Raw genomic sequence first — 15535 nt, 5'->3', positions numbered from 1 at the left:
CCATATACAAAAGGAAAACATCTTTGTGTCACTGGGGGGACCTACTAATACTGTCCTTTGGAAGTCTAAAGTGAGAAGGACACCCAAGCCCAGGTTTTAAGGCCTCCTTGAGCCATGCCAATGCCATGGACCCCCAGCCTAGGCCCCAGAGCAAGGCTCTGTCCCATAAATAAAATACAGAATGAAAGAGAACAAAACAGATGAGAATAAAATTAAGAAAATAAATAAAATTATAAACCTTGGGGGAAAAAGTAGGGATAGAGGGATACCTTAGTTTTCATTTGAAAAATTTATGAAGGAAAGATGAGAAAAATCTAGAAAAAGGAAGGAAAGAAAAAATAGAAAAGTAAGTTTAAAAAGCAAAGAAATGCTAACATAAAATGGAATCCTTATTATACAAGAAATTAAAAATGAAAAAATAAAACACAAGGAAAGAAAAACTTAAAAAAATTAGAAGGAAAAAATTTTAAATATACATACAGATAGCAATATATTACCTGGAATTCAGGTGGCACTCTGGGTGTTGGAGATGCAAAACAAACATGCTGATTCTGCTATATAAGATGGATGTGGGAAGCCACTGTCTAGTTGCTGAGGAAACCCGCTTCCTTCTTTCTGACTTATTATCCCTCAGTCAGGGCATGGTGGTTTCATTAACATTCAGGCATAGCAGGGTGGGGGCCTGAAGCTTTTACCAGACTTTTTAGGATACACACCTCAACATTCCAAACAGTGCCCCTTGGCCACAAAGTGGCTTTTCTGGGATGTGAGAACCATCCACCTCACCCCAAGGATGGCTACCAAGCTCATCAGGTGCACCACAGCCAGTCACGTGCTGGGACCCTGCAGGCTGTTTCTTCCCAGTGGCCCTCCCACAATGACAGCCCTCTGATGGCAGCCAACCTAATCAAAGTTACACCCTGCCTGGTAGTTCAATCCCTGCCACTGGGCACCATTCAAGTTCACTCTCTCACTCAGGCTCTCCCAAGGCAGCTGTGGTGAGCACCCAAGTCCAAAAAATCTGCAGGACAGTACTTCCCTGTCTTTACCCCTCTGCCAGAGGGTCGGCCAGCCTCTGCAAGCAGGCACCTGCTTTCTATGCTGGTCCTACACTGCTCCTGACCTCCTTGTGAATGTGTAGGTGATTATATACTGATTTCATACTAGTATTGAATACACTGGATACTTTTTTTCCCCATTTTTGAGATACTTTACTAAGAAGAATAACCTAATGTGCATAATGCAATGAGACATTTCTAAACTATTAAGAAAAGCATATGAATGCCTTACCACATCAAATAAGTAAGCGAGGAGATGGTTCTGTTAATCATTTAAATGTAAGCATTCCACATTGTCTATCAAATCACATTTTACTTCATAAATGCATTAGTGTACACAGTTACTATTTGATAAATAAAACAAAAAGAAAATCATTTGATTATTAAGAGAAGTTAACATAGATCCACAGGAAAGAAAAAGCTGTGATTTAGAAATTAGACCACATTCTTGAATTGTTCTTAAGATACACTATTTAACATTTTTAAAATTTAAATTGATTCTAATATTCTTTGAATGATCATATTACATGAGTTCTAACATAATGATTCCTTTTGTAGAATTATATTTAATATTGAATTATATTAACAGCTTACTTTTTTTGTTGTTTTTATTTTTGAGACAGAGTCTCACTCAATAGAGTAACCTTGTGTCACAGCTCACAGCAACCTCGGACACTTTGGCTTAAGCAATTCTCTTGCTTTAGCTTCCCAAGTAGCTGGGACTACAGGCACCCACCACAGTGCCCAGCTATTTTTTTGTGTGTGTGTGTTATAGTTGTCCTTGTTTGGCAGGCCTGGACTGGGTTCAAACTCACCAGCCCCAATGTATGTGGCCAGTACCCTAGCTGCTGAGCTATTGGTGCTTTGCCAACTTAGTTGATCTTGATGATGAACATTTGCAATGTATGCTTTCTCCCCATGTTTAAACTTACTCAGAGCATCACTGACTCAACACATTAAAAAATAAATATACAATAACTATTCATATTATAATTCTTTAAAATGTATCCTTTCAATTTGTTTTAGACTGGAACATCATCTCAAGGAAAATTAGAGCATATTGTTTCAGCAGGAGCTCAGATGAAATCCTGTATTGCATATCTGGAATCTGAAATCTCTGTAACAGAAACTTCTCAAGAAGAAATCAATGAAACCACATTTCGGAAATACAAGCAACTCTATCTAAAAGAATTGAAAATTAGAAAATTGTCATACAAAAAACTAAGAGAGTAGGTCAAAACACAAAATCATAGAAAATAAATTAAGTTCATTAATTTGCCTCAATGCATAATTTTTTAGGGAGGGACGCTCATGAAATTATTTGGAAATAAAAACAGGTCTTAGTGAACTTAATTTTGAAATATTCATTCAGAGCAGTTTGTTTTTCTCCCTTTTTATGATTTTATATGAAATTTTTTCCTATGAATTATTATGTAGTGAACCTGATCTCTTATTCCTTCAGCTAGATATTTTTGTAGCTTTATAATTTAGACAGTGATATTGTTATAAATTTCTTGCCACCATTCCCCTAGGTAAAAATATTAATGAGTTTCATTAATCTAATGAAGATTACAACTTAAACCCAAATAGTCAAGTACTACAACTATTCTTTCAGCATCTTCTGGCACCTGGAAAATTAACTTTTCTTGGCTGTGATCTTTGGTCTTGGCACTAGTGGGCACATTGAGAAAAAATTTCTGGTATAGTTTTTCCATTCAACACAAAGGCATATTTGCAAAACTTGCATACTTGATTAACACAGAGATAAAGGATGGATAACTCACGAAGTTCTTAAAAATAATGCCACGGTCAGCCTGAGGTATGGAAGACACACAAAAAGGTTAGGCCCCACCACTCGTGCCTTGGTAACAATGTTAGCAGCTGATTTCCACCGGTGCTTGCTGAAGTTCTTCTTGATCACCAACTCAGCCATCTCATTCTCACCTAGAAGTTGTTGCTCTGAATTATCTCTCAGTGCCCAATACTTAACTTTCCCCATATAGTGGGTGAAATGTAAAAGGGTGGCAAAAGCAAGTGCTTGAAGAGGTCTTTCAGAAACTTTTTTTTTTTTTTTTTTAATCTTTGTACTGGCTTAAGAGAATAAGTTTTTTTCTAACTTTTTTGTTGTGGAATGTTTAGTATAGTCAAGCAAATTGATATATTCCCTATTGCACATAGTTGCTCTCTAAACATAAGTATTTCTAATGATACCCTCAAGTGTTTATTATAAAGAGAGCCATTACAGAAGGCAGCGAGCGTACCCTGTTGATCTTTGCATCATTGACAGCCATACCTCTCCCCTCTGCACTTGAACTATTTTCTTATTAGAAACTATTTTCTTTTTTTTTTTTTTTTTTTTAATTTGGCCGGGGCTGGGTTTGAACCCGCCACCTCCGGCATATGGGACCGGCGCCCTACCCGCTGAGCCACAGGCGCCGCCCAGAAACTATTTTCTTATTTAGAATGGTTTTATAACTGGAGTTGCACAGAGTAGGCCTGCCCTGACACATTTTCAGTTACAAAACACGGTTTAAATGGAAATTTTATTTACACTTATGCCAACTTCTTAATATTAAATTGCAAGCCACTTAGGAATGCTTTAGGAAAAATGAAATACTAACCACTCATCTTTTGCAATCTTCATAGAATTCATCAGAATCTAACAGAAGACACTGCTGATTTGCTTGATGAAAAAAAGAGTAACAGATCTTGATGTATCACTCTTGCCATAAGGTCAGTTCTAGATTCACTTGTATTGAAAATATTTAAAAAGTGTAGTTTTCAACAGAAAGTTTATTTGAAGGGAACCTTGGTGATCTTCTGCCTCAAGCCCAGAGATTTCAGATAACAGCCTAGTGAACTACCTAACCAAAGTTAGTTATGTTATCTTTTTTTCTTTTGAGTTTCAAATTTCTGACATAACTTTTCTTTTTAATTTGTGGAAATGCCGAGTTGTTTAATTAACTTAACATGTTAAGCAAAGATCATAATTATCTACCTTAATTAAGAAAAGAAACAGAAATTTTCTTTTAAGTCCCTGGTGCTCTCATTTTCAAGAGATACCCATTTGTTACCTTGATGGGATAAATATAACTAAACTGATGCATTTTACATTTTTTATTTTTTAATTTTTTTATTAAATCATAAAGAGATAGATCTTAACCTGTATGATGTAAGCATTCCAAATTGTGTATGAAATCAGCACACTGTACCCCATAAATGCATTACTGTATGCATTTTACATTTTCTAAAAAGCTACATTTAAATTACATTTAGGGCATTGAACATTATTGCCTAATAATCGAATGAATACCCATAGGTGCTCTGAGTTACTTTGTAATTGATTTCACTGTGACTGTGTTTCATAACACTTCAAGGTTTCCTGCACCACCTAAAGTGTTCCACCCCTAATCACAAGGGAATGCTTGCCATCCAAAACTTTAACCACATAGGATGTTTACTACCTATAGGAATCCAACATAGACACTTTTTATGAATTCAATAAGCCTGTAATACAAAGAAATATTAATTTCTGTTTCTTTTTTTTTTTTTTTTTTTTTTGTGGTTTTTGGCCGGGCTGGGTTTGAACCCACCACCTCCGGCATATGGGACCGGCGCCCTACTCCTTGAGCCACAGGCGCCCCCCTTAATTTCTGTTTCTAATTAATTTCTTTTTTTTTTTTACTTTATTACATAACCATATGTCCTTAATTACCATTGAACTTATGGCGGTTTTGTATCAAGTTTCATAAAATGTATAGATTTCTGGGCAATTGTATTATACTTTTTAAATAGTGAAATCAAGCAACTAATTGAGCTTTTAAAATGAAGTTTATCCATGCCTCTCTATTTGACCATTGCTGAATGATCCAAGACCAAGATGGCAAAAGTATCAAAGATGTGTAAATAGCAATGACAACCAAAGAGAATCAATTAATTCCTCCTACTCAGAATTTCTTGTAAAGGAACACATGGTTCCCATTTCTCTTGGAGATGTAACAAGAACCTGGTATTACAGCCATTTTATTTTATTCATAGTAAGAATTCATTTCTGCAAATCTCAAAATGGATCCGATGATGACAAGCTGTGTCAATTGTAGAGGCCATAAAGAAAAAGTTACTTCAACTGTCTTGTCCCAATTTAAATTGCTTATCTAATGTTTGGCCATTTTCACTCTGGGGGACATTACAAAGGCCATTCACAGGAACACATTCCTGTGGGAGTCTGAGGCAGGATGAGCTCTAGAGCCCAAGCAGTTCAAGCTGTGGCGTGCGGTGATCATCCCTGTGTATAGCCACTGCACTCCAACCTGAGCAATATAGCATGGCCCTGTCTCAAAAAGAATTTACAAAAACCATAAAACATTTGTTTGAACAAAAACAAATAGCAACTAATTTTCATGATGATTTTAATACTTAAATGGCAAAATACTAGCTTACAAATTTTTCTTCATTATTTGGCTTACTTAGTGTTTGTTTTTTTAAAAAACAAAACATGAGATGATCAGGGTCTATGTACTTCCGAGTCATGAAATTGAACTACTGGATATAAAAAGAAAATGAGTGTTAAATACTCTGCAAATATAAAATGTCCTCATTGGCTCTTACCAGGAAAGTCAGATAATGTATCATTTTATAGAATAATGATGAAAGAATGTATAAGTACAGATGCAGTGAAAGGGAAGATTTTGGAGGAAATATTCTCCCATAATTTTTCAGAAGGAAAGGAATGTTTATTTTAAATGTGTATATTCCTTCCATTTTCTCTGAGTTATATTTAAAAATCTGTGTGGTTTTATCAATGTGCAGAAAGTAGCTGAAAAAGAACTCCACATTCAAGAAGGTGACCTAAAGCCCATTCCCGGGCTGAAGCTAATTTCCTTTTTGACTTTAGACAAACTACAATCTCTCTGACCCAGTGTTGCCTCTAATATGAATTTAGGGGGTTGATTACATTAATGTGTTTTATGGGTTTTTGGAATTTTTTACAAATATAAAGTTTCTTTAAAAAATGCATGAAACCGTATTATACAAAACAGAAACACAGTCGTCTGGCTAAAGGAGGCATGCTGCCTCTCTAGGTGTGACTTCCTTGACTCTTAATCCTACAGTGTTCTCTCTGGACACTTAGATTTCCCTGGGACATAGATTGTAAGTTACCAGTTATGAGAGAATCTTCTTAATTAGCTAAAATTTGCTGATACATTTGTGTTCTGTATATAATATTACAATATTCCTATATTTAAGAATGAAAAATTAGAAACAAAGTTGCAAATGTGCTCCTCATATTAATATTGGACTTCAAGCTACCCCTGCCACCTGAAACCTAATCTCCACCTGCAAATAAACAGAAAGAACATGGAGATAGGGGCAGTGCTTTTCCTACAAATAATTGGTGCATTGTACTCCATAGGGAGCTAAGATAGCTTTTGACTTAGTATTATGTATGAAAATATTAGCAGTTCATTAAGCTTTTTTATTTCCTCTGGCAGTCATCAGTTTTTCCTAAGATATTGCTCCACACACTTCACAAACCATTGGTGGTACCTTGTCAGTGATCAATGTCACCGAGATATTTTTCTCCCCCTTTTGCTTTTGTCATCTGTACCAGGCACTGTATTGAATAATTCACTTGGGGACAATGATTCTGCATTTCTATTAAGAGAAGTATGAGGAAAAATACATGACTTAATAGGAACATAAAAATAAAGTGAGAGAGGGCAGCGCTTGTGGCTCAGTGAGTAAGGCGCCAGCCCCATATACCGAGGGTGGCGGGTTCAAACCCAGCCCCGGCCAAAGTGCAACAAAAAAATAGCCGGGTGTTGTGGCGGGCACCTGTAGTCCCAGCTGCTCGGGAGGCTGAGGCAAGAGAATCGCGTAAGCCCAAGAGCTAGAGGTTGCTGTGAGTCCTTTGACGTCATGGCACTCTACTGAGGGCAGTACAGTGAGACTCTGTCTCTACAAAAAAGTAAATAAATAAATAAATAAATAAATGTGAGAGAGACTTTTTAAAAGTCCTTTAATATTTGACAATTTTCACTTGTGAATACAGACAAAATAACTGCAGCCTCCCATCATCTAGTGCAAGACTGGAGTCATCATAGATCCAGATCTTATTCCATAACGTACATATACCACAATTTGTTAATCTGTTCCTGGGTTAATGGGCATTTGGGTTGCTTCCATGACTTGGCAATTATGAATTGGACTGACAATTTATCATTGAGGTGATGGTTATGTTAATCAGTATGATGTAAGCATTCCATATTTTATATCAAATTAGCACACTGTGCCCCATAAATGTACATAGTTATGATTTAATAAATAAATAAATAAAATATGAAAAAATCAAGATCTTTCTTGAAGCTTTTAGGTGCCCTCCCAGAGATGCTCCTTCCCTTTGGCCTGGGTCTGTCTCTTTCCCTGTGAGCTCTCACATCTGACCTGGTGTCTCTTTCCCAAGGACAGTTGCCCTTGCCATCACTTATGTGGGAAAGTATTCAAAAGCCAATGAGAGGCAGAAAGAGAACTGATTCCAGGGTTGGAATAAGAGCAACTACTTCGACCACGTGCTAAGAGTTAGGAGGAAAGATGACCTCTCCTTAAATATGTTATATAAAAAGTATTCTCCATCTAGAGAAAACACTCCTTTAGCACAGAAGTAAGCAATCTGTTGAGAAGTGTATTTCATTTTTATATGAGTAAAATGTATATAAAACAGTTTGTGAATCAGGCATAAAGGAGTTAAAAAAAATCCACACATAAGTAGCGAATATTTAAAAGAAGAGCTCCCTGGGGAAAGCTAATAAGATTACACTAGTTGTTCCTTAATGCAAGTTATGTAAGGATGTACATTTTACATAGTCTTTATTGATGGTAATGTGAGTATTCATTCTGTAAAAGCTTCTCTTTATATTTGGTATTAAAGTTTTACTTTTATAAGACCTAGTTAGTATGGTTTCATTATATATTTTATAATCCTGTCAATAATATTATCACAGAAATGTTATGGAAAACAATCTATGAAAATATTAGGAAACCATTTTAACTTATGTCGTGTGGGCAAAGTGGCCTGTGATTCCAACACTTTTGGAAGCCAAGGTGGGTTGATCACTTGAGGCCAGGAGTTTGAGTCTAGTTTGTGCAAGATAGTGAGACCCCCAATCTCTACGAAATGTTTTATAACATTTCAAAAAAATTGACTTTATATCTATAATTTATAAATCCCTTGGATATTATATTATCAACACAAAACATTAACTATATTCAGTAGAGTATTTGAGATCCTATTTTTGGCACTTAGTAAGAGAACACATTTTATACAAGAGTTAAATAAGAATACTCAAGACACTTGCAATATAGTTTGTTTCACACATTTAATAAATTACCTAACAACTGTAATTAATCTAATATTAAAAAAAGGTAGTTATTTCTGATCTGAAAAAAAACAAAGTTATGATTAACAAGCTATTTATACTTTTGCACCTAATCCTGTTACACAAAGTCTTGAATCTAAAGAAACTAAGTTTGAAAATGAGCTTTAACCTGTATTTATTCTTTTCTTCAAGCAAATTTTCTGAAGTGTTTGTATCTGTATGAATAAGGAAAGGTTAATAATAGCACAGATGGCATAATATTTACACTTAATCTTTTGTCAGTAGAATTTGGATAGGACATTACGACAATGCCACTTCATGTATATGTTTAAGATTCTGAGATGATGGGTGGCGCCTGTGGCTCAGTCGGTGGGGCGCCGGCCCCATATACCGAGGGTGGCTGGTTCGGACCCGGCCCCGGCCAAACTGAAAAAAAAAAAAAAAAAAAAAGATTCTGAGATGAAAAGTTATTAGCTTTGAACATACCTAAAAATTCTAATTTTCTAAAACTGGAGAGTGCCAAGATCATTTTTAAGAGAAAATCAACTAAAGTGAAAAAACTGATTCAACTTTTATAAATAACAGAGTTTTGCTCAGAATTAACAAAAAAAAATACATGGATTACAAAGTATGACTTGAGTTGTTTGACCTTTATATTAATAAATAGAAAAATCAGGGCGCTGAAATGATGTATATTCAATAGTAAACCTATGGTAACTGTATTTTATCAGATTATTATAAATAGCATTACATTTTGATGTTCTATATTACGTAAAACAGTTTGTAAACTTAAAATAAGCTGGAATTTACTTTCACTCATGTGATTATTCTTTTATTTAAAAATGCTCGTCAGATCTAGTTTCGAAATTTTTTGTTTAAAGGACGCATTTTATAAGAAATATGTCATTCCCTAGCCGGGCATTGTGGCGGGTGCCTGTAGTCACAGCTACTCGGGACACTGAGGCAAGAGAATCGCTTGGGCCCAGGAGTTGGAGGTTGCTGTGAGCTGTGTGAGACCACGGCACTCTTCCGAGGGCCATAAAGTGAGACTCTGTCTCTAAAAAAAAAAAAAAAGAAAAGAAATATGTCATTCCCATGATAATATCTCTTGTTTAAATTTAACATTATATATAATATTTGTCTTATTTCAGATCTAGGATTTGTTGCCAAAATTTATGAATTAAGTTAAGATTAATTATTGATTTCTGAAATGAACTTGATAGAGCAAGTGGCACCACTCTTTATTGTGTGGTCAAAGGATACTACATTACATTTTTTTTTTTCTCACACAAATCTACTGAAAACTGTGAACACATAGACACTCATCGTGAAGAGTGTACACATGCTTCGTTTAATTCATGTTTCACAGCTTTAAACATCTCGGGAGGGAAGGCTATGCATCTTTTTCTCTGGCTCTACACTTCCTTCACTTTTGCCATTTCTGAGGGATTCTCAGCACACTGAAGCTATTACTGGAAAGCAAAGGACTCACCAACTTCTCAGGTTTACCTAGTGATTTAAGGCCAAAGTCCCCAGACACATGTGGTAACACTTAGTCAAGCCATTATAGCTCATTAGCAGTCACTTGACAGGTGACGTTTTCAATGTCTGATCATTTACTTGTCATTAGTTTTCTTTTGCCCTTAGGAAAAGTACCAAATTCCTTAGCATGGGAATAAAAATACTTAAATCAATTTGGTTTATGTGACGTTATTCAGCTTTATCTCTTAGGACTTACTGTGCTCTGCCCCTGTGTTCAAGCAACTGGCTCAACTAAACCACTTAGGATTCCCCATGTTCTTTCCCCACCCCATCAGCTGCGTGCGGTAGCTTCTTCCTCTCCCTTGTCCTTCAGGCAACCTACATATTGTCTCCACCAAAAAGCCTGTGATGCTGACACAAAACTAGGATGGCTTCTGTGTGCATGTTTCAGTACTGTCCTGATTTGGGCCTGTCATGGTGTCTGTGACTCTGGAAATGGCCTAGCTCTTTTTTCAGGTTATTGTAGACATTTGTTGAGGGATGGACTATATTATGTCTTGTAATTTCAATGCTTGCCACAGTACCTTAGCATAGGACTGTAGAATAGATGAATGAAGAATGAGAAAAGGAGAAACTGATAATTTAACCACAGTGATAATCAATTTATAATTAATATGTAGCATTAGGCATATTATTCTTAATAATTTTTCATTACTAACATAACTGTGCAGATATATTTTTAATCCTCTGTAATATTGGATAACTTCTTAATTCTTCTTTACTGACTTATACTCAGTTAATTATGAAATCTTTTAGTCAAAAATTCTTTTTTATTTCCTAGCTGCTTCTGAATATGCATCTGGATTCGACATATCTTCTCCTTTAATCATATGATGTGTTAAATGTAAACCAAGTTCTAGTTGGAAAAGCACATGAGAATATATACAAATTTTACAGAAAAAAAGTTCCATAATCAGAAAGATAATAAAATGTTCTTACTGGGCTGTTTAAATGGTGTACTGTTTTTCATTCAATGTATCACATGGGAGAATCTTTGCGAAAAGAAAATAATTTATACCATATCTTTAAAACAAAAATTTATTTATGTTTTAAATAATGTTTCTTGGCCTATTGACTATTCAGTGAATTTTGCAGTTGAAGCCAGTATTGCTGCTTTTCCATATACAAACTGCCCTCATGCCGGCTGCTTAGCAACCAAACCACCAAGTTGTCATTGATATTTCAATGGAGTTGAGAGTTAGGTTATTTGTATTTTATAGCTAGTATAATAATATGTAGTAATAGATTCAAATTTATTTTTTTAAATTCTTTATTAAATCATAGCTGTCTACATTAATGCATTTACAGGGTACAATGTGCTGATTTGATATACAATTTGGAATGCTTACATCTAACTGATTAACATAACCGTCTCCTTGCTTACTTATTTGTTGTGGCAAAAACATTCATACTCTATTCTTAATAGTATAGAAATGTATCATTGCTTTATGCACATTAGATTGGATCCCCCAAAAACCCTTCTTCCTCCCAGCCTCCTCACCCCTCCCCTCTTTCCTCTTCCCTCCTTTTTCGGGACTATAGTTATGTTTTACCAATCCTACATGTTGGAGCCCAAGATGCCATGTCTTCATCCCAACCTAGGGCCTCATAGGAGCCGGGACCCTAGGTCTCCGGCCAGCCCACTTAAGTGTCTGGATGTGGGTTGCTGTGCCAGTTTACTCAGGGTAGGTCTTGTTCAGGTCTCGAGTGCCAAAGCACTGAAGTCACAGTCAATATGAGCAGAAGTGAGCATCTCAGCAGCAGTCTTAGTAGGAGAGCACCGATCAGCCATCCTCTGAGCAAGAATAGGAGCCAAAGGACGAGCCCTTGCTAACTTCTCCTGAAGCTATTTATAGAAGTAATCCTATGGTCACCTATGCACATCTAACCAATGATGAGCATTCTTTCATGCTCTCGTGCATCTCACTAATGAGACCTAATGATGTTAAATCCTTCCCCAATCTCTTATTGCCAAAGTATTTCTCACAGGTGCCTTCTATACCTATGAATGTGTAGGTTATTATATACTGATTTCATAGTAATATTGAATACATTGGATACCTTTTTTCCATTCTTGAGATACTTTACTAAGATGAGTATGTTCCAGCTCCATCAGGTAAACATAAAACATGTGATGCCTCCATCTTTTTATGGCTGCATGGTATTCCATGGCCAAATGTTTATTGCAGCCCAATTCATAATTGCCAAGTCAAGGGAGTAACCAAGTGCCCATGATAGATTCAAATTTAAATAGACATTATTTTGGTTTACCAGTACTGTGGCCATTGTCTATGTTTTGATTTATTACAATCATTACAGTATCAAGTATCATCAAACAAATATTTTTTTTTTATTTTATACACTGACTTATATAGCTCTTCCTACTGGAAGAGCTGGAAAAGAATGTTAGTAGGATTATTACCTCATTTCACAATTTATGCTTATGAATAGATTTTTGATATCTGAAGTCCTTTATGAAACAGTGTTAATTATGAGATATATAGCAGGAAGAAATAATAATGTATCATGAGCAGGGTTTGGATGATAACCCTTTGACGCCAAGGTTCCAAATGGAGAAAATAATTCCAGTGGTATCAGTTGAGAAACTATGACTGGTATGTATGCATTTTCTTATTAATCCTTATAATAACCTGGTCAGTTATGAATTAGATATCCATTTAACATGTTATGTCAATAATATTCAGAAGGTGTATTTAACAAAGTTTCATGTTAGACAATAACAGACCTAGAATATAAACTTAGCTCTATCATCCCAAAATTTCAGATCCATACTCACACATTTTAGGGGACAGATACTGAGTAGATGTATGACCTGAATGTGTCCCTTCTGAAATGAACCATCAGAGACCCTGTCTCATCACTACATCCTCACATGGTCACTCCTCATGCCCATGTGCCCCCGCCAGAGTAGTGTCTCCACCACTCTCACATTACCCCCAGCTCTGCTCAGGTTCACATGCATCTGAACATACACGTAGAAGAACAAAATTATCATGCCTCTCCAATTTTCACCATTTCCAGTGATCAGGATTCCAGTCCCAACTGACTCCAAATGTTACCCTTCCCATGGCTGTGTCACAGGACATCATTAGAATGTCAGCCAGTTTGGCCCAAGAGCTGGAGGTTGCTGTGAGCCTTGTGACGCCACGGCACTCTACCGAGGGCATTAAAGTGAGACTCGGTCTCTACAAAAAAAAAAAAAAAAAAAAAAGTCAACCAGTTTTAGTTATAGCATCACAAGTCACCCAATGACCTTTAAATTTATTTGGTGTCCTAACATGTCTTGTTATCTTCATAAAAATTTCAGATGTTGCCCCAAGACTTTTGAATCTTGTAAATTCTCACATTCCCCATGAATTTTTTCAAATGGATTCACCTCTTACTACCCTAGTGATTTAAAGAAATGCTTCAAGTTACTGTCACAAAGTCAACAAATATCATTGGATTAAATCCCACGAGGGACAAATCTGTTTACGTTGAAAACTTGTCTCCTTGATTTTGTCCAACTATATTCCCCTCTTTCCTGCTCTGTAGGAAAATATTACTGATTGTGTCATCTTTCCTAGCCCCTCACTGCTACTATCCCATCCAATCCCTTTAACTCGATGTCTTTATTTTTAAAATGAAACCTCCCTGCGGTGCATCTTACAAGGGTATATGTGAAACTTAGTAAATGTGGCATGTAAATGTCTTAGCACAATAACTAAGAAAATGCCAGGAAGGCTATGTTAACCACTGTGATGAAAAAATGTCAAACGGTCTATGAAACAAGTGTATGGTGCCCCATGATCACATTAATGTACACAGCTATGATTTAATAAAAAAATAAAAAAATAAAATAAAATAAAATGAAACCTCCCCTAAGATGGCTTTCCTGTAGTTCCTGCCCTGTGTCTTTTTTTGTTGTTGTTGTTGTTTGTTTCCTTTTCAAAATGAATGCAAATGAACAATACACATTTAGTTACATTCTCCTCACTCCCCCACACCTTGGAGTTACTAAGATCTCCAGGATAGCATCTGGCAGGAGGCTGAGCCAGAGCTGACTCCTGGTGGCTGTGTGGTGTATCTGACTCTCACCCAAGGAGATTCTGTGGGTGATGGTGACCCCCTAGTCAGCTCCTGCACAGTCTCCTGCCTGGAGCTGTGCAAGCACGATGACCTGCAGCTGGTCCAGGAGGCATGACAGTGATGGCTCTGTCTGCCGGTATTTCTCCTTCTTCCTTCTTTCTTCTTCTTCTTCCCTTTTTTTTCTTTTTCATTCCTGCTCCTTCTGCACATGTTACCCTTTGCTCTGCAGATCACAGACAGACTTGAGTCTGTACTGATCTCCAACCCAGAATGAAGGAAGATAAGACTTTGAGGGCTCAGGAAGAGCATTAGGGCTGAAGAGCAACACCCAGCACCCCTACCTGCCAGCCATGACTGGGCATGAGCATGATGGGCCACCAGAGCCCTAACCCCAACTGCCCATTCACACCTAGGACCAGCTACCCCTATGGCCACTTCTTCTCGCAGAAAAATGTGATGGGACTTCCCAGGTGAGATCAGAGAGGTGGTCTCATCTGTCCTGGCCTGCCCTGGGCCATCCTGTGTTATCTTGGGCCCTTCCTGCCAAAATACCTGAGATGTCACTGGTGAGAGCTGAGCCACAACCTTCAGTGTTAGAAAAGACTCCCATCAGGGCTTCCTGAGCCCAGGGCTTTGGGCAGTCAGGAAAGAGCAGTAACATCCCTTGGACAACTACTGCCAAAGGAGCTGGGAGGGAGCTGTCTCTGGAATGTGAGTTTCTGGTTCCCAGGGTTGCAGGTTCTGCTGGGGTCTATTGCCTAGGAAGTGACATCACCTCTAGGGGTCCATTTCCTGGGCTTCCTTTTCAGAAAATCCTTCCAAAAGGTTTCTGGGCTGCTGATTGCTCAGCCTCCACCCCTATGATGAGGCGTAGCTCCCCCACAGTGCCTGGGACAGGCCTGTGCAAAGCCAGGGTCCAGCTTAAGGAGACAGAGCTTGGTGAGTCAACCCAATTTCTTCTTCTATCCAGTTGTACAGACCTTAGTTGGCCTCTCAGGGCCTTCCCAATCTCCCTTTTAGCACAATGGGAATTTTAATTCTAAAATGTGTTATTTCTTTTTTCAGTTTTAAGATAGGATTTATTAGATAGAAAGGAATACAGAGTACATTGGATACCTTTTCTTCCATTCTTGAGATGCTTTACTAAGAAGTATATGTTCCAGCTCCATCCATGTAAACATGAAAGAGGTAAAGTCTCCATCTTTCTTTAAAGCTGCATAATATTCCATGGTGTACATATACCACAATTTATTGATCCATTCGTAGATCGATGGGAACTTGGGCTTTTTCCATGACTTAACAATTGTGAATTGGGCTGCAGTAAACATTCTGGTACAAATATCTTTGTTATGATGTGATTTTTGGTCTTCTGGATATATACCTAGTAGATGAATTATAGGATTGAATGGCAGATCTATTTTTAGATCTCTAAGTGTTCTCCAAACATCTTTCCAAAAGGAATGTATTAAT

At 37.1% G+C, this 15535-nt stretch overlaps 1 long non-coding RNA gene across 1 annotated transcript; it reads left to right on the top strand.

Moving 5' to 3' along the window:
• The first annotated feature begins 2120 nt into the window (after window positions 1-2120).
• On the top strand, window positions 2121-10878 carry LOC128574066 (uncharacterized). The gene is made up of 3 exons (XR_008376599.1): window positions 2121-2287; window positions 3705-3791; window positions 10758-10878. It is a non-coding gene; the product is annotated as an uncharacterized LOC128574066 (long non-coding RNA).
• The last annotated feature ends 4657 nt before the right edge of the window (window positions 10879-15535 follow it).

This window comes from Nycticebus coucang, chromosome 21 (assembly GCF_027406575.1).
Source record: "Nycticebus coucang isolate mNycCou1 chromosome 21, mNycCou1.pri, whole genome shotgun sequence".
NCBI lineage: Eukaryota > Metazoa > Chordata > Mammalia > Primates > Lorisidae > Nycticebus > Nycticebus coucang.
The sequence above is the reverse complement of the archived record's forward strand: the minus strand, read 5'-3'. Positions and strand labels throughout refer to the sequence as shown.